This window comes from Notechis scutatus, chromosome 3 (assembly GCF_049901735.1).
Source record: "Notechis scutatus isolate UNSWTSFEM ecotype Mainland chromosome 3, rNotScu1.2, whole genome shotgun sequence".
NCBI lineage: Eukaryota > Metazoa > Chordata > Lepidosauria > Squamata > Elapidae > Notechis > Notechis scutatus.
In genome coordinates, this window is record NC_142011.1 from 207,875,690 (window position 1) to 207,892,710 (window position 17,021).

Genomic DNA, 17,021 nt, shown 5'->3' on the forward strand with positions numbered 1-17,021 from the left:
GGATGGCTACAAGAAGGAGCTTAACAAGAACTCAGAAAACCGAGAACAAAAAAATAAAAAACCCCCTATTTCTCAGTTCAGTGTAACCATCTTGGTGAGATTTATTCACTGCATCTCAAAGAGTCAGAAGCAACTGACCATGACCAGAAAAAAACATAAATAAATACATAAATGAAAATTTTTTTTGTTACACTACTGTTATGGTTACATGTTGACACTTACGTTTTTCTTTTGCTATTTCCGAACAGGAAAAAAAAAAGCAAAGGAGAAACAAACAGATGTATCAACATGTAACAATAATAGTAAAATAATTTTTATTTATGTATTTATTTATTTGTTTTAGTCTCTGTTTTGTTTTTATGATCAATCAAAACAAAACGTATACTAAAAAAAAATACATAAAGAAATAAAAAAAAGAGCAACTTACCAAAAATTAGGCAGGCACGTTTGCTGGCCAGCTGCACCAGGGTCCTCGATTGGGATTAGTCTGTAGAGCAGGGGTGTCCAACCTTGGCAACTTTAAGCCTGGAGGACTTCAACTCCCAGAATTCCCCAGCCAGCAAAGCTGGCTGGGGAATTCTGGGAGTTGAAGTCCTCCAGGCTTAAAGTTGCCAAGGTTGGACACCCCTGCTGTAGAGCTTTCTGCGGTAAGGGCTGCTGGGCTACCCGGGAGTCAGCACTCGACCTAGGCTGGTGGCGGCAGGAAGAGGTAGGCGACCAGCGGGGCTTGTTGCTTGCCTCCTAACTCAATGGTGGAAAGCCAGGTAGCAACAGTGCAGTGGGCCATGGGTGGAAGAAGATGGCAGCCAGACAAGGCATGCAGCATCGATGAGGGCGCCTGGGTAGTCTCAGAGTTGTTGGGACTCAACCGGGGCTGGCGGTGGTGGCAGGTAGACAACTGGGGCTTGCTTGAAGGTCTCACTCACCAATCTGCATCTTCAGCAACAGCAGCCGGGCAAAGATGGCCTGCCGAGCGAGGCAGGCTGAGCGAGGCAGGCCGGGCAAGGCAGGCCAGGTGAGGGTGGCTGGAGGCGGTGGTGACCAGGGTTTGCAGAGCTCTCACTCACCCAGATCAGGCAGGGCCATGAGCGGCGGAAGGCAGGCAGCAATGGCTGGCTGGCTGGTGGCTGCAGTGGCGGCGGTAGTGGCAGTGGCTGCTGGAAGCGATGGTGGCAGGTGGGAAAATGCAGGCAGCGATGTCGCGCACATGTGCTATAAGTAGTGACTGGGCGGGGTGGGTGGGGGGAGAATGCAGTCAGCTATTGTCACGCATGCACGATAAGGACTGACCAGTCAGAGAGCAGAGACATAGGCAGAGAGGGACGGGGCCAGCCAGGGGGCCGATTTACCGGTTCTCCGAACTACTGAGAATCGTAACAACCAGTTCTACCAAACCGATCCAAACTGGGAGAATCCCACTCCTGCTCCAGCAGCCAATAGAATACATGTTTTTGCACAGGAACAGGAAACTCAAGTGCAAAGCCCAAGTGAAGGTATAAAAACCCCTCACTCTCAACTCCATGTGGTCAGCTAGCCAGAATCACGTGTGCTTGGTGGTTCTGCTTCATCAATAAATGGACCCCCATTCCAATCAGCCTCTAGCCTCCATTTTGTCTCCAGTACCTCTCTCCCGGCTTGGAACCAAACCATTGCCTCCAACAAGTCCAAGTGTTTTGTACACAGACCTAAACTAAGCCAGTCAGGTGTTGCAAGAGACTCTATACCATCCTGGTCTAAATGGTTGTCCAGTCTCTTCTTGAAAACCTCCCATGATGGAGCATTGGCGCACCCACAACTTCCAGAGGTGGCTTTGATTTCAGCTTTAAATCACCGCTTTAAGCTTTAGCTTTATTATTCCTCCTTCCTGTGAGCAATCTTCTGGTTTGGCTTTATCTAGGGTGGAATGAAGTTGAATTAGCAATTAGCTCATCTTGGTGGACAGCTGATGATAATTTTGGTTTATCCCACAATGTCTACATGTACAGTTTGACCCAAATCAACATCTAGGGCTGAAATTCAGACTTTGGCAAAGCTCCTTGTAAGAACCAATTGATTTTGACTTCTTCGTTCATTGATCCCAGTAGATTTTTTTAAAAATCCTTTTCACTGAAACTGATTAGCCCAGAACATCAAGGTGTTCTAATGTACAACATATACATTTACAAGGGGCAAACCATGTGTAGTATTTTTTTTATTTTTTTATTAAATTTGTATTGCCGCCTATTTGCCATGGCGACTCAAGTCAGCTTACAACATATAAAACCACAATTTGTGTGGTAATGTTGCCCCCTCTAATGGTTTCTGTTTGTTAAGGAGTTGTGATTCGCCATCTACATGAAGAATTTGATTGATGCTTTTAAGGATACACATGTACACCCAAAACCTACCTCTAACCCTGGTCATCCTGTTTGTATGGCCATCGTTGCACCTGCAAACACCTCCTTGAATTTTTTTTACACTTGAAAATAACTCCTTCTAAAAAATGCAAGCAGGATCCTCAACAGTTTTCAGCTTTGTTTTATATCCAAGAATGCCTCTGGGGTGCCAAGTAATCTCCAGATGTTTCCTTAGAAGAGGTGAGAAGATGGTAAACTTATCTTCTGATTAGAAGAAGGTCCAGATGTCAGGAGAGGCAAAGATAAGCAGAAGTGGGAGAGATGAGGTTATCCATTCAGTTGTGTCCGACTCTTGGGGTGACATGATAGTGGTCTTCCAATATTTGAGGAGCTGCCGTAAAGAAAAGAGGGTCAACCTATTTTCCAAAGCACACGAAGATAGAAGCAGCAGATGGAAAGTAATCAAGGAGAAAAGCAACCTAGACTGTATGATAGCATGGGCAAAAAAATATTGGACATAATATAGATTTAGCAGATTGGGAAAATACTTGGAACAAAAATTACACATTAACAAGATCAGCGGCCTATAAAGGAAATATGTACAAGATGCTTTATCATTGGAATTTGCCATGAGATTGGCCAAAATGTACCCTAACATAAATCCGACATGTTGGAAATGTAAACAGAATCAAGGTACCTTCTATCATATGTGATAGTCATGCCCGGAAGCCCAAAAATACTGGACCAAAATATGGAAATGGATACAAGAAATAGTGGAAGATTGAATAGAGTTTAAACCAGAGGTTATTTTTGTTGGGAATAATTAAAGGGAAATATAGGAAAAAGATTAAATACATTTTACTACATATATTGACAGCAACAAGGGTAGTATACGCATAATACTGGAAGCAAAATAATACGCCCTCAGAGGGATTAGTAATTCAAAAAATTCTAGATTGTGCTGAGATGGATAAATTGATGTTAAAATTAAAAGATAAAGAAAAGTCAGAATATTATGAAATTTGGGACAATTGAAGGGGTAGGGTTCAACCGGTGTTACAACCAGTTCAGTGAGAGTACATTTTGCGCTTTGCGCTCTTCGGCTTTGCAACAGAGATGAGCACTGCCCCCTAGAGCCAGAAATGACTAGCACATATGCGCGAGGGAATCTTTACCTTTATCTTATCTTAGCCTCTCAGTTGCTTTTCTCTTCACCACTCTGTACTAGAGAGGGTGGTGAGGACAGCCAAGAAGATTAGGGGAAGCTCACTTCCTGTTATGCAGGATGCTGCTTATAAGCGTTATGTGCTTAGAGCTTGGAGCATCGTGAGAGACCCCACACACCCACTTCAAGGTGTGTTTCTGTTGCTCCCCTCTGGGAGGAGTTTTCAAAGTATTTCTAGCAGGACTTTTTACCAGATTCTGGAACCCCTTTGTTCCCTAGGCCATCCGTCTGGTAAACTCACAAGATTTGGTTTTTCTTGCCATGTACATGGATACATCCGAACTAGACTGTTATTTCTCTGTGTCATATAATATCTCTGGGTATATGCATATTATTTATTTACTTATTTATTTATTTGTCATGTTTAGGTAGTGTATTATTGGAGGTGGTGATCCTTTGAGAGCGACATGCAATAACGTTTCATTTTAATGTATGCTGATTAGTGTACATTAGAACAGAACAGAACAGAACAGAATAGAATAGAATAGAATAGAATAGAATAGAATAGAATAGAATAGAATAGAGGAGAGGAGAAAATAGAATAGAATAGAATAGAATAGAATAGAATAGAATAGAATAGAATAGAATAGAATAGAATAGAATTCTTTATTGGCCAAGTGTGACTGGGCACACAAGGAATTTGTCTTTGGTGCATATCAGAGGTGGTATTCAGCAGGTTCTGACCAGTTCTGGAGAACTGGTAGTGGAAATTTTGAGTAGTTCAGAGAAACGGCAAATACCACCTCTGACTGGCCCCACCAACCCCATCTATTCTCTGCCTCCCGAGACCCAGCTGATGGGCTGGGTCTTCTTTTGTTGCCCTGCACAGGAGAACGGAGCTGGAAAGCAGGTTAGTGGGGTGGGGAGGGAATGGGATTTTGCAGTAATCTTCCTCTGCCATGTCTACCAAGCCACGCCCACCAAGCCATGCCATGCTATGCCCACCAAGCCATGCCCACAGACCCGGTAGTAAAAAAAAAAATGAATCCCACCACTGGTGCATATGCTCTCAGTGTACATAAAAGGAGAAAAAAGAGAGGGGGGGAAATACATTCATCAAGAATCATAAGGTACAACACTTAGTAATAGTCATAGGGTACAATAAGCAAACAAATCATACTAGGAAACAGTCAATAAAAATTATAAGGATACAAGCAACAGTCATACAGTCACAAGTGGGAGGAGATGGGTGATAAGGAGTGACGAGAAGATAAATAGTAATAGTAATGCAGACTTTGTAAATAGTTGGACAGTGTTGAGGGAATTATTTGTTTAGCAGAGTGATGGTATTTGGGAAAAAAGTGTTCTTGTGTCTAGTTGTTCTAGTGTGCAGTGCTCTGTAGCATCATTTTGAGGGTAGGAGTTGAAACAGTTTATGTCCAGGATGTGAGGGGTCTGTAAATATTTTCACAGCCCTCTTTTTTACTGTTGCAGTATACAGGTCCTCCACTTAAGGCAGGTTGGTGGCCATTGTTTTTTCTGCAGTCCTAATTACTCTCTGGAGTCTCTGTCAGTCCTGTTGGGTTGCAGAACCAAACCAGGCAGTTATAGAGGTTCAGATGACAGACTCAATAATTCCTCTGTAGAACTGAATCAGCAGCTCCTTGGGCAGTTTGAGCTTTCTGAGTTGGCACAGAAAGAACATTCTTTGTTATGTTTTTTTGATGTCATTTTTGATGATATTTTTTATTCAAGTGACAATGAAGTTATTCTAACTCTAAGTCTACTACTGATGGACTAGTTCTCCTTGACACTACTCCATGGTTCACTTGCAACATCCCCTTCACGGTTTGCTAGTAGATTAATCAGCCAGGCCCTCAATTCACTGCTGAAAAGATTGTGCAAGATAAGCACATGGATAAGCCCATATCTTCCCAAGTATTGTGTCATACAAAGAATCTGAAACTGTGTTCCACGCTGTAAACTCCCTGGGAAGCTATGCTTGGCATTAGTTGTTTGGCTCTATCAAGGTTTCCATGTTGTGAAAATATATTTAAATAGATGTGAAAACGAAACTAAAAATAGAGGGCACAACCAAGAGAGATGTCTAAAAAGGGTGTGTCTGTACAAACACCTCAATCTGGCCCATCATTATGGTATCTGTCACATGGCCATAGAACAAAACTCAAGTCAAGTCAATCAATCAGAATAGAGCTGAAAGAGGGATAATATTTTACCGGTTCAGACCGGTTCAATAGAACCGGTTGTTATAATTCTCAGTAGTTCGGAGAACTGGTAAATTGGGCCCCTGGCTGGGACCACCCCTTTCTGCCCGCTTCTCTGCTCCCTGCCCAGTGAGTCCTTATCGTGCATGCATGTCATTGCGCGCATGAGTGACAATTGCTGCCTGCATTCTCCCCCCATCCACCCTACCCAGTCACTCCTTATAGTGCATGCGCACAACATTGCTGCCCGCATTTTCCTGCCGACCGCCATCGCTTCCTGCAGCAGTAGTAGCAGCAGCCAGACAGCCTATTAGGAAAAAGCAAAGGAAAAACATAAGTGTCAACGTGTAACAATAACACAAGTGTAACAAAAAAAAATTCATATATATATTTTATGTTTTTAGTATTATGATTAATAAAAACAAAACATATCCTAAAATTTATTAAAAAATAAAAATTTATTAAATTAAAAATGTAATAATCATAAAAACAAAACAGATACTAAAAACATAAATAAATACATAAATAAAATTGTTTTTGTTACACTATTGTTATTGTTACATGTTGTCATTTTGCTCTGATGGTGCCAGTTTTATGCTTGGGAGAAAATCTGGGGTAAGCACTAGGATAGCCAAAGACTTTCCAAAAATCACAAGATGGCACCGCTTAAACCATCGTCTGCAACTTATTTTAGATGATTCTATTAGGGAAATAAAGCAAGTATCTTTATCTTTATTGATAAAATATATTCTATTTTTCATCAATCCAATAAGAACCTAATTGAACTTAAAAAAATTTCCAAAAAAACTTGAGATTGAAATTATAAAGATTGGTAGAGTTTTTGGACCTATAGTTTAAGGTCAACCCAAGCTGTGTGGCGTGCTTATCCAATGCTACATCAGTTATTTTGTTCAAATAAAAAACACTCAAGTATGACTGCCGATCTTGAAAACACATATTTTCTCACTGATTTGGCGTTGATCATTGATGTCCTAACTGAAATATCCATTCTTTCTAATGCACTGCAAGCCAGAAACATAGACATTGTAAAGGTTGAAAAACTTGTGGTAGGATCAATTAAATCATTTGAAATGCTTACAAAGGAAAAGGGTGCATACGAAAAAAAGAAGTTGATGGATTAATTACTTCAGAAACCTTTAAAAATATAAATTTTGTACAAAATCATCGATTTGTGGGACTTCCTCGTGAAAGACTTGTAGAAAGCATTGTAATTAATTTGAAGAAAAGATTGATGGATTGCGAATATTTAAAAACAGGTAGCCAATTTAAAGACACTGAAAAATTAAAATTTCTAAATTATTTGGAGCCAGATTACTGGAACATTGAAGAAGTGGTGGCTCCATGGACAGCAGCTGAAGAGCAATTGATTGTGTTTGGTGAAATTTCCCATTATGAAATTAATATTAATGATTATCGCAATTTCATAGAAAATGTGTTAAAAGATTCGGAGAAATATGCAATTCCTGGCAGCATTAAAAAGACTAGAGATATTGTCAGGACTATTGCAATCAGCTCAGCAGAGGCGGAAAGGCGTTTCTTGCAAATAAACATAATATGTTCAGAGGGCAGAAGTCGCCTAACAGTTTCCAATGTAACAAACCTGCGGACTATCAATCTAATTGGCCTACCTCTGCAAGAATGGGACCCTGTTCCTATGGTTAAAAAAAATGGTTATGGGCACATCACAGAGCTGAGGATGCTCGTGTCAAACAAAATAAAACTGCAAGTGAGGACACCAATAAAAAAACCAATTTGGCAGTACTTTATATAATAGTTTTATTGGTTTTTTGTAAAGTTTTATGTTATGTAATAGTTTTGATTAACATTTTAAAACTTTGTTGTAACAAAATCTAGTTTTGTGTACCTTTTTTTATTATTTAAGCATTAAAGGCTTGAAATAATAAACTACCTTTTGTTTTGGCATGTCTTTGTTTTTTAATACTTAAAACAGTCATTAGGGCAAAGAAGTGATGTTGAGTTGGCCATGCCCAGCTGGTCATGTGACCACCAAGCCACGCCTAGCCAGTCATGTGACCACCAAGCCACACCCACAAATTAGGCCATGCCCACAGAAATTTTAATCCCACCTCTGGCTGGAAGGGACCTTGGAGGTCTTCTAGTCCAGCCCCCTGCTCAAGCAGGAGTTCCTATATCATTTCAGACAAGTGACTGTCCAGTCTCTTCTTCAAAACCTCCAGTGATGAAGCACCCACAACTTCTGGTGGCAAGCAGTTCCACTGGTTAATTGTCCTCACTGTCAGGAAATTTCTCCTGAATTCCAGGTTGCTTCTCTCCTTGGTTAGTTTCCATCCGTTGTTTCTTGTCCTGCCCTCAGGTGCTCTGGAGAATAGCTTGACCCCCTCTTCAGATCCGAACAGAACAGAACAGAACAGAATAAAATAGAATAAACGGAGCTGAAACGGAGCTGGAAGTCCCTGCTCATTCCTATTTATGACAGTTGCAATGTCCTTCAGTCATGTGATCCCCCAATAACTGAAATTTTTTAAAGCCAATAATTACTATGAACAACAAACCTTGGCAGGATGTAACAAAGAATCTACACTATTTTAAATAAGGGGAAAAGTGCATTACTTTGCCAAGTAGTAGAAAGTTCGGAGTTTAGCCGTTTTCCTTTATAAATCGGCTTTTGTGCCACAAAGTGGTGGATTTTCAACGTTCAAGTTCTCACAAAGTTGGAAACTTTATTCTCACATTCCTGCAGGACAGGAAAGCGATGTTAATGATCTGGGGAACTCAGGCATCTGGGAACAGGTATGGGAAGTCAGCATTCAAGTTTTTCCAGAAATATTTGTTGGAAATCCACTTAGCCAGGCAGGAGTTGGCAAGCACACAGTCCTTTAAAAGTCAAATACGCTAATACTAGGCGGTGTTGTAGGTCAAATGTTCCTAAAGCAATTGGATTGACATGTGTTCCTATGAGGGCTCCTTGGTGGTCTCTGAGATTGGTAGTTTTCTTGCAGAGGTTTCATTACCCAACTAGGTAACATCATCAGGATGTTGTAAGGAAAGGGGGTATATGGAGAGGAGGAGGGGGGAGGAGGATGGGGTCATTGGTGCTGTTTGCACTTGTTGCACACATTTCATTACCCAACTAGATAACATCATCAGTGCTAGAAGGAAGAGAGGTTTAGGAGGAGGAGGAGGAGGAGGAGGAGGAGGAGGAGGAGGAGGAGGAGGAGGAGGAGGAGGAGGAGGAGGATTGTAGGGTCCTTAGTTCTCTCTGAGCTTGATGGTTTTCTTGCAGACATTTCATTACCCAGCTAAGTATCATCATCAGTGCTAGGAGTTTGGTTTGCTCTCAATTTATTTTCCAGTGGCTTGTCCTGTCAGTGTTGGTGGGTCAGGGTTCCTTGCTAACTACTGAGTAGTAGTAGATGCTATTCCCTAATAGCCTCTCATTGCTAGCATTCATGATGTTATCTGCGAGAAAACTTGCAAATCTGCAAGAAAATGACTAAGCTCAGAAAGCACCAAGAACCCATCAGTCCTCTCTCCCTCCCTCCCTCCCTCCCTGCCTTCCTCCTCCTCCTCCACCCCCCTCCTCCTCTCCTCAAACCCACTTCTTTCTAGCACTGATGATGTTCCCTAGTTGGGTCATGAAACATCTGAAAACAAACAACCAAACCCGAAGAGCACACCAACAACCCCACATTCCTCCTCCTCCTCCTTCTCCTCCTCCTCCTCTCTGTAAACCCCTTTCTTCTAGCACAACAATGTTATCTATCTTGGTAATGAAACTTCTGCAAGAAAACAACCAGCAGAGGTGTTATTCAGCCGGTTCTGACCATTTCTGGAGAACCAGTAGCGGAAATTTTGAGTAGTTCAGAGAACTGGCCAATCCCACCTCCGACTGGCCCCGACAACCCCATCTCTTCTCTGCCTCCCATTGAGTCGCAGCTGATCGGCTAGGTCCCCTATTGTTGCCCTGCACAGGAGGACAGAGCTGGAAAGCAGGTTAGTGGGGTGAGGGAGGGAATGGGGATTTTGCAGTAACCTTCCCCTGCCATGCCCACCAAGCCATGCCCACAGAACCGGTAGTAAAAAAATTTGAATCCCACCACTGCTTCCGTGGTCCCTACCCTAGAATTCTATCACGGTTCTAAGAAATCCACACAAAAGGAGAGAGAAAAATCATAAGGCTGACCTCCTAACTACTAATTGGTGGTTTTGGAACCAAATGGCGTAATTTCATCTACACCCATCATCCTAATGACAGTATTACATCTACACCCACCATTCTGAACACTTTGGTGGAGGAGCAGATGAATCACGGTTATCTTAAAGCGTCCTTATTTAACGTCACACTTTCTAGTTTACACAACACATTTAACCAGGTCACTAACAAAGTCACATGACTGCATTTACCAATCTCGGAAGGATGGAAGGCTGAGTCAACCTTGAGGATCAAACTCCTGGCAGTGGGCAGAATCAGCCTGCAATACTGCCTCCTTAACCCACTGTGCTACCACGGCACCGATTGGCTTCACCTTGGCAAAAGAGTGAAATAAAGCTGTATCCTCTTTCTTTATTTAATCAGTTTAATATAAATTCAACCATAACAACACAAGAGCACACAATAGATATAAACTCAAGGTAAACCACACCAAACTTGATTGCAGGAAATACGACTTCAGCAACAGAGTGGTCAATGCCTGGACTACTCTACCTGACTCTGTGGTTTCTTCCCCAAACCCCAAAAACTTTAACCTTAGACTTTCTTCTATTGACCTCACCCCTTTCCTAAGAGGTCTGTAGGGGGCGTGCATAAGCGCACCAACGTGCCTACCATCCCTGTCCTATTGTTTCTTTTTATTTTTCTTATATGTATCCATTTCATGTATTCATAACTATGTTTATACTTATACCTATTATCTTGTAAGCGATTGACAAAATCAAATAAATAAATAAATATTGAAGAAAGCAGGATTCAAAGATGATTCTGGCTTTAAAATTAGAGGAAGAAACAACAAGGTATGTTACACTACCCTGTTTCTCTGAAAATGCGACTTACTCTGAAAGTAAGCCCTAGCTTGATTTTTACATGTGCACCTAATATAAGCCCTACCTCCAAAATAAACCCTAATTATGATTCCGCCAACACCAGAGTGCATGGGTAAAAATTAATCTAGGGTGGGGATTGGGGGAATGGAGCTGCCCTACTACTTACTTTTGGACAATTGTAGCCAGGCCTCGCACTTCCCGACACCTGCCTGCAGGAACTGGGCCTGGCTAGTCTAGTAAAGAGAAGGACCAGGGGAGACATGATAGCGGTCTTCCAATATTTGAGGGGCTGCCACAGAGAGGAGGAAGGGGGTTTCAAGCTATTTTCTAAAGCGCCTGTAGGCCAGACAAGGAATAATGGATGGAAACTGAACAAGGAGAGATTTAACCTGGAAACAAGGAGAAACTTTCTGACAATGAGAACAATCAACCAACGGAACAGAAGTTGCCCTCGGAAGTTGTGGGAGTGCCATCACTTGAGACTTTCAGGAAGAGATTGGACTGCCATCTGTCAGAAATGGTGTAGGGTCTCCCGCTTGGGTGGGGGGTTGGACTAGATGACCTACAAGGTCCCTTCCAACTCTGATTATCTGTTATCTGTTATCCACCACAGAGGCCTTCAGGAAAGCCTTGCCGGCCGCAGAAGAAGAAGTTCCTGAAGGCTAACAGTTGAAAGGAGGCCGGGGCGACGCGCACAAGTGAGGTTAATCAGTGGAGGACATCCCCTCAAAATAAGACTTGGTGCCTTTTTGGTGGCAAAATATATATATATGTAAGACAGGGTCTTATTTTCAGGGGAACAGGCTAATGACACCACTAGTTATCTGAAGGCTCTAGTAATGGATGTCACAGAATGCAGTGGAAAAAATAGGACTAAGGTTAAGTAAAAAGATGGCCCAATTAATGGCAAGAGACCCAGTCTGGTGTTGTGGTTAAGGCACCTGTCTCGAAAAGGGTTCAAGCCCTGCCTTCAGCATAAAGCCAGCTGGATGACTTTGTCACAGAAGGAAGTAGACGTTCTATTTTAATCTGTAGGCTCCAAATTGAACTAAGGAGAAATTTCCTGACAGGAAGAACAATTAATCAGTGGAACAACTTGGCTCCAGAAGTTGTGAATGCTCCAACACTGGAAGTTTTTAAAAAGATGTTGGATAACCATTTGTCTGAAGTGGTATAGGATTTCCTGCCAAGGCAGGGGGTTGGACTAGAAGACCTCCAAGGTCCCTTCCAACTCTGTTATTCTATTCCATTTCATTCCATATTTTCTATTCTATTCTATTCTATTCTATTCTATTCTATTCTATTCTATTCTATTCTATTCTATTCTATTCTGTTGTATTCCATTCCATTCTGTATTTTATTATTCTACTCTGTTCTGTTTTCTTCTGTTCTGTTCTGTTCCTATTCTATTCTGTTCTGTTCTGTTCCTTCCCGTTCCATTCCATTCCATTCTGTATTTTATTATTCTACTCTGTTCTGTTTTCTTCTGTTCTGTTCTGTTTCTATTCTATACTATTCTATTCTATTCTATTCCATTCCGTTCCGTTTCATTCTGTGTTTTATTATTCCGTTCTGTTCCTATTCTGTTTTGTTCTGTTCTATTCTATTCTATTCCATTATTAGGCTATTTTATTCTATCCTATTCTAATTATTTGGGTATGAAAACTGTGGTAAATCCTTCTGAGTTTTCAAATCCTTGGAACTTAATATTAAGAAAGGTGAATCTTATAGGTATGTGTGGTTAAATCTAAAAACTAGGGTTATACAACCCCAGAAAGTTAGTTTTATCTGATTTGCATCAGTGGCTCCATAATGATTGTCAGCTTTTGGATTAAAAGAAGGGGGAGGTTGTCAACAAGGCAGAGAAGAAAACTTTTGAACAATACAGCACGCCCTTGAATTACAACCATTCATTTAGTGACCACTTGAGAGTGGTGTGGTGGCCAAGAGGTGGAGCTCTCATCTCGCAAACAGGAGGCTTTGTGAGTTTGATCCTAGGGAGAGGCAGATATTTCTCTCTCTGGGCACAAGGAGAATATATCTGCCGAATATAACTCCGCACTGGTGACAGGAAGGGCATCCGGCCAGTAAACACTCAGCTGCAGTCAGTTGCCCTGACTCCACCCCGATGCAAGGGATTACGGGGTCATTAAAAGACCAAAAAAATAGGGACCACTTGAGGTTAGAAGAGCACTGAAAAATTGACTTATGACCGTTTTCCACACTTATAACAGTAGAAGGATCCCCACGGTCACATGATCAAAATTCAGACACTTGGCAACTAGCTCGTATTTATGATGGCGGCCGTGTCCCAGGGTCCTGCTATCCCCTTTTGCAACCTTCTGACAAGCAGAATCCATGGGAAAGCCGGATTCACTTAACAGCCGGGTTACTAACTCATCAACTGAAGTGATTCGCTTAACAACTGTGGCAAGAAAGGTAATCAAATGAGACAACACTCCTGTTAACAACTAACTCGCTTAGCCGCATAAATTTTGGGCTCAAATGTGATCATAAGTCGAGGATTACCCTTGACTTGAATACAGGCAGTCCTAGACTTATGACCACAAGTGAGCCCAAACATTTATGTTGCTAAGTGAGACATAGACATAGAATAAACAGAGTTGGAAGGGACCTTGGTGGTCATCTAGTCCAACTCCTTGCTCAAGCAGGAGACCCGATACCATTTCTGACAGATGGCTGTCCAGACATTTTTTAAGTGAGTTCTGCCCTATTTTTTGCGACCTTTCTGGCCACCGTTGTAAAGTGAATCATTGCAGTTGTTCAGTTAGTAACATGGTTGTTAAGTGAATCTGGCTCCCCCGTTGACTTTGCTTGTCAAAAGAGGACGTTGCCACCGTCATAAAAATGAGTCAGTGGGCAAGCACCTGAATTTCGATCATGGGATGTCGCAACGGTTGTAAGAGTGAAAAATGGTCATAGGTCACTTTTTTTTTTTCTCCAGTCTTGTAACTTTGAAAGATCACGAAATGAACTGTTGTAAATGAAGGTGTCAAGTCCGAAATTGACATATGTGTAGCCATTTTAGTTAGGCTTGGTATATATTCTTTTTCTTACTTTCTCTGTGGCAGTCATGGAAGGAAGGGTTTCAGGCTTGCCACATTCCTAAGGGGAGGAGGAGTTGAGATACAGAGAGTTGTTTAGGCTAAGTGGTTCTCCTTCCCGTGGGAACAAAACCTGACCTTGCTGAGAACTGGAGGTGGAGATTGATGACACCAGGCAAATGTTGATTTACTTCTATTGGACAAGGTGACTTTTGGGGGCTGTTTCTAACTTCCAATATTATGTGGTGTAATTCTGGGTTGTGTCAGATCTGGCATTACAACAGATGTTGCCAATTTGATGCTTTCCTAAATAAAAGAATTTGTTTTGGAAGATGGACTTCATTCTTTTCTTTTTAAATGGATTTCATCCCTTGGAAACCTGACACAAGGACTGTCTGGACTTGGAAACGGCTCCAGATTGCATATTTCGAGCTAAGAAGGTTCACAGAGCATACTCAAAGGGCACAAATGATCAGATGGCCTCGGTGGCACAGGGGTTTAGAACGCAGGGCTACTTCTGCTGACTACCAGCTGCAATTTGGCAGATTGAATCTCACCAGGTTCAAGGTTGACTCGCCTTCCATCCTTCTGAGGTTGGTAAAATGAGGACCCAGATTGTTGGGGGCAAGAGGCTGACTTTGTAAACCGCTTAGAGAGGGCTGTGAAGCCCTGTGAAGTGGTATATAAGTCTAAGTTCTACTGCTAGGAAGGAAGGAAGGAAGGAAGGAAGGAAGGAAGGAAGGAAGGAAGGAAGGAAGGAAGGAAGGAAGGAAGGAAGGAAGGAAGGAAGGAAGGAAGTGGTGTGGTGCAGTTGTTAGAATGCAGTATTGCAGGCTAACTCTGCTGAATTCCAGCAGTTTGATCCTGACTGGATCAAGGTTGACTCAGCCTTAGTTAGTGCTAAGTCAGGGGCGGGCAAACTACGGCCCGCGGGCCACATCCGGCCCGTTGGTCTGTCCAATCCGGCCCGCCCTGAAAAAAAATCTTATTGCCCTGAGCCGCGTGGCCCCAAAGCTGCAAAACAGTGCGGAGCGCTCGGGTAGGAAAGAAAAGAACTTTGCAAAGGCCTCGGCTGGGAGTTTGAAATCACCTTCGAGTGCGACCTCTCTGAAGGTGAGTCCCGCCGATCCCCCTTTTTTTTCCGGGGCTTCCAGGCTTAAACTTTGCAAAGGCAGTGTTTGCAGGCGGGAGCGTCTTCCCGCCGAGGAGCGGGAAGGTTCCGCCCGGCGGGCGGGCGGGCTGCTTGGAGCGGGCCGCTTGAGCCACCTAAAGCTAGGCCGCTGCTGGTGGAGCCTTGCCCTGCCTTGGTGCCCTGTTTCCCGGCTCGGCGGTCCTGCTCGGGCGGCACTTTAAAAGCCTGCTCCCAGCACCCGAGCAACTTCCCAGCAACTTGTGGCTTCCTTTTTCCTCGGGGCCGCGCCTGGCCCCAAGCCGCATGGCGGAGGGAAGCCCGGAGCGCCGCCGGGTTGCCTCCTCCAAGCAGCCCGCCCGCCTGCCGGGCTTCCTCCGCCGCGCGGCTTGGGCCAGGCGCGAGCACCCGCGAGTTAAAAGGAAGCCGAAAGTTGCTGGGAAGTTGCTCGGGTTTCCGGGCTTCAGGCTTAAACTTTGCACAGGCAAAGTTTGCAGGTGGGAGCGCCTTCCCGCCAAGGAGCGGGAGGGTTCCGCCCGGCGGGCGGGCGGGCTGCTTGAGGAGGCGACCCGGCGGCCTCTGGGTTTCCTCCGCCATGTGGCTTGGGGCCAGGTGCGAGCGCCCGAGAGAAAAAGCAAGCCGCAAGTTGCTGGGCAGTTGCTCGGGTGCTGGGAGCCGCCATCGTGGTGAGCGGTTTGTCGGCACAGGATTTTTTGCCCCTTTTGCCCTTCCCCTTCTTCTTCCTTCCCCTTCGGAGGCCCCCTGAGTCAGGAGTTGCTACCGCCAGTGCAGCTACACGCCCAGTCCCGCGTTGCCTTGGGAAGGGAAAGGCAAAACCAGGAGCCGCTGAGCCTGAGCTCTCCGGTGCCGCTGCTGCTGTTGCAAAGCACCGCCGCAGCTCTTCCTTTTGCCTTTCCCTTCCCGAGACAACGCGGGACTGGAGCCGCATGGAGCCGCGCCGGCGGTAGCAACTCCTGACTCAGGGGCCTCCGAGGGGAGGGGAAGGAGGAAAAGAAGGGGGAAGGGGGGGCGAAAGGGGGGGCAAAAATCTTGTGCTGACCCGGCCCATCTGTCAAATTTTAAAAGTCAATGAGGCCCCCGAGCCAAAAAATTTGCCCACCCCTGTGCTAAGTGCTAGTATTAAGAAGGAAGCAAAGGAAGGGGGGAAGGAAGGAAGTTCTATTGGAAGGAAGGAAGGAAGGAAGGAAGGAAGGAAGGAAGGAAGGAAGGAAGGAAGGAAGGAAGGGGTGTGGTGACGTAGTGATGAGAATGCAGTATTGCAGGCTGACTCTGCTCATTGCCAGAAGTTCAATCCTGACCGGCTCAAGGTTGACTCAGCTTTCTGTCCTTCCGAGGTCAGTAAAATGAGCACCAAATTGTTGGGGGGAAATAGGCCGACTCTGTAAACTACTCAGACAGGGCTGTAAAAGCACTGTGAAGCAGTATATAAGTGTTAAATTTTATTGCTGTTGCTATGTTCAGAAAGAGGAGAACTACTAACTACTAATTAGGATCTTCAACAGGCCCAGTCAGACACATCTGTCATTTTGGCTGCACGTCCTATTTGCACTCAGTTGTGCAAGAGAACCAAAGCTCCTTATTCCAAAACTCCACCTAGTGTCTGCCTGTGTACCTGAAAGTTGCCACCATTTGAAACTCTAACTTAGGGGAAAGTTCTCAAAGGAGTATTTGTCCAGATTAACAGAGTGGGAAGGGACCTTGGAGGTCATCTAGTCCAACCTCCCGCCCAAGCAGGAGACCCTACACCATCTCTGACAGATGGCCGTTCAGTCTCTTCTTGAAAGCCTCCAGTGATGAAGCTCCCAAAACTTCCCAGGGCAACTTCTGTTCCATGGGTTGATTGTTCTCACTGTCAGGAAATTCCTTCTTATTTCCAGGTTGAATCTCTCCTTGTTCAGTTTCCATCCATTGTTCCTTGTCTGGCCTTTGGGTGCCTTGGAGAATAGCTTGACCCCCTTCCTCTCTGGGGCAGCCCCTCAAATATTGGAAGATGCTCTCCTGTCTCCCCTGGTCCTTCTCTTCCCTAGACTAGCCCAG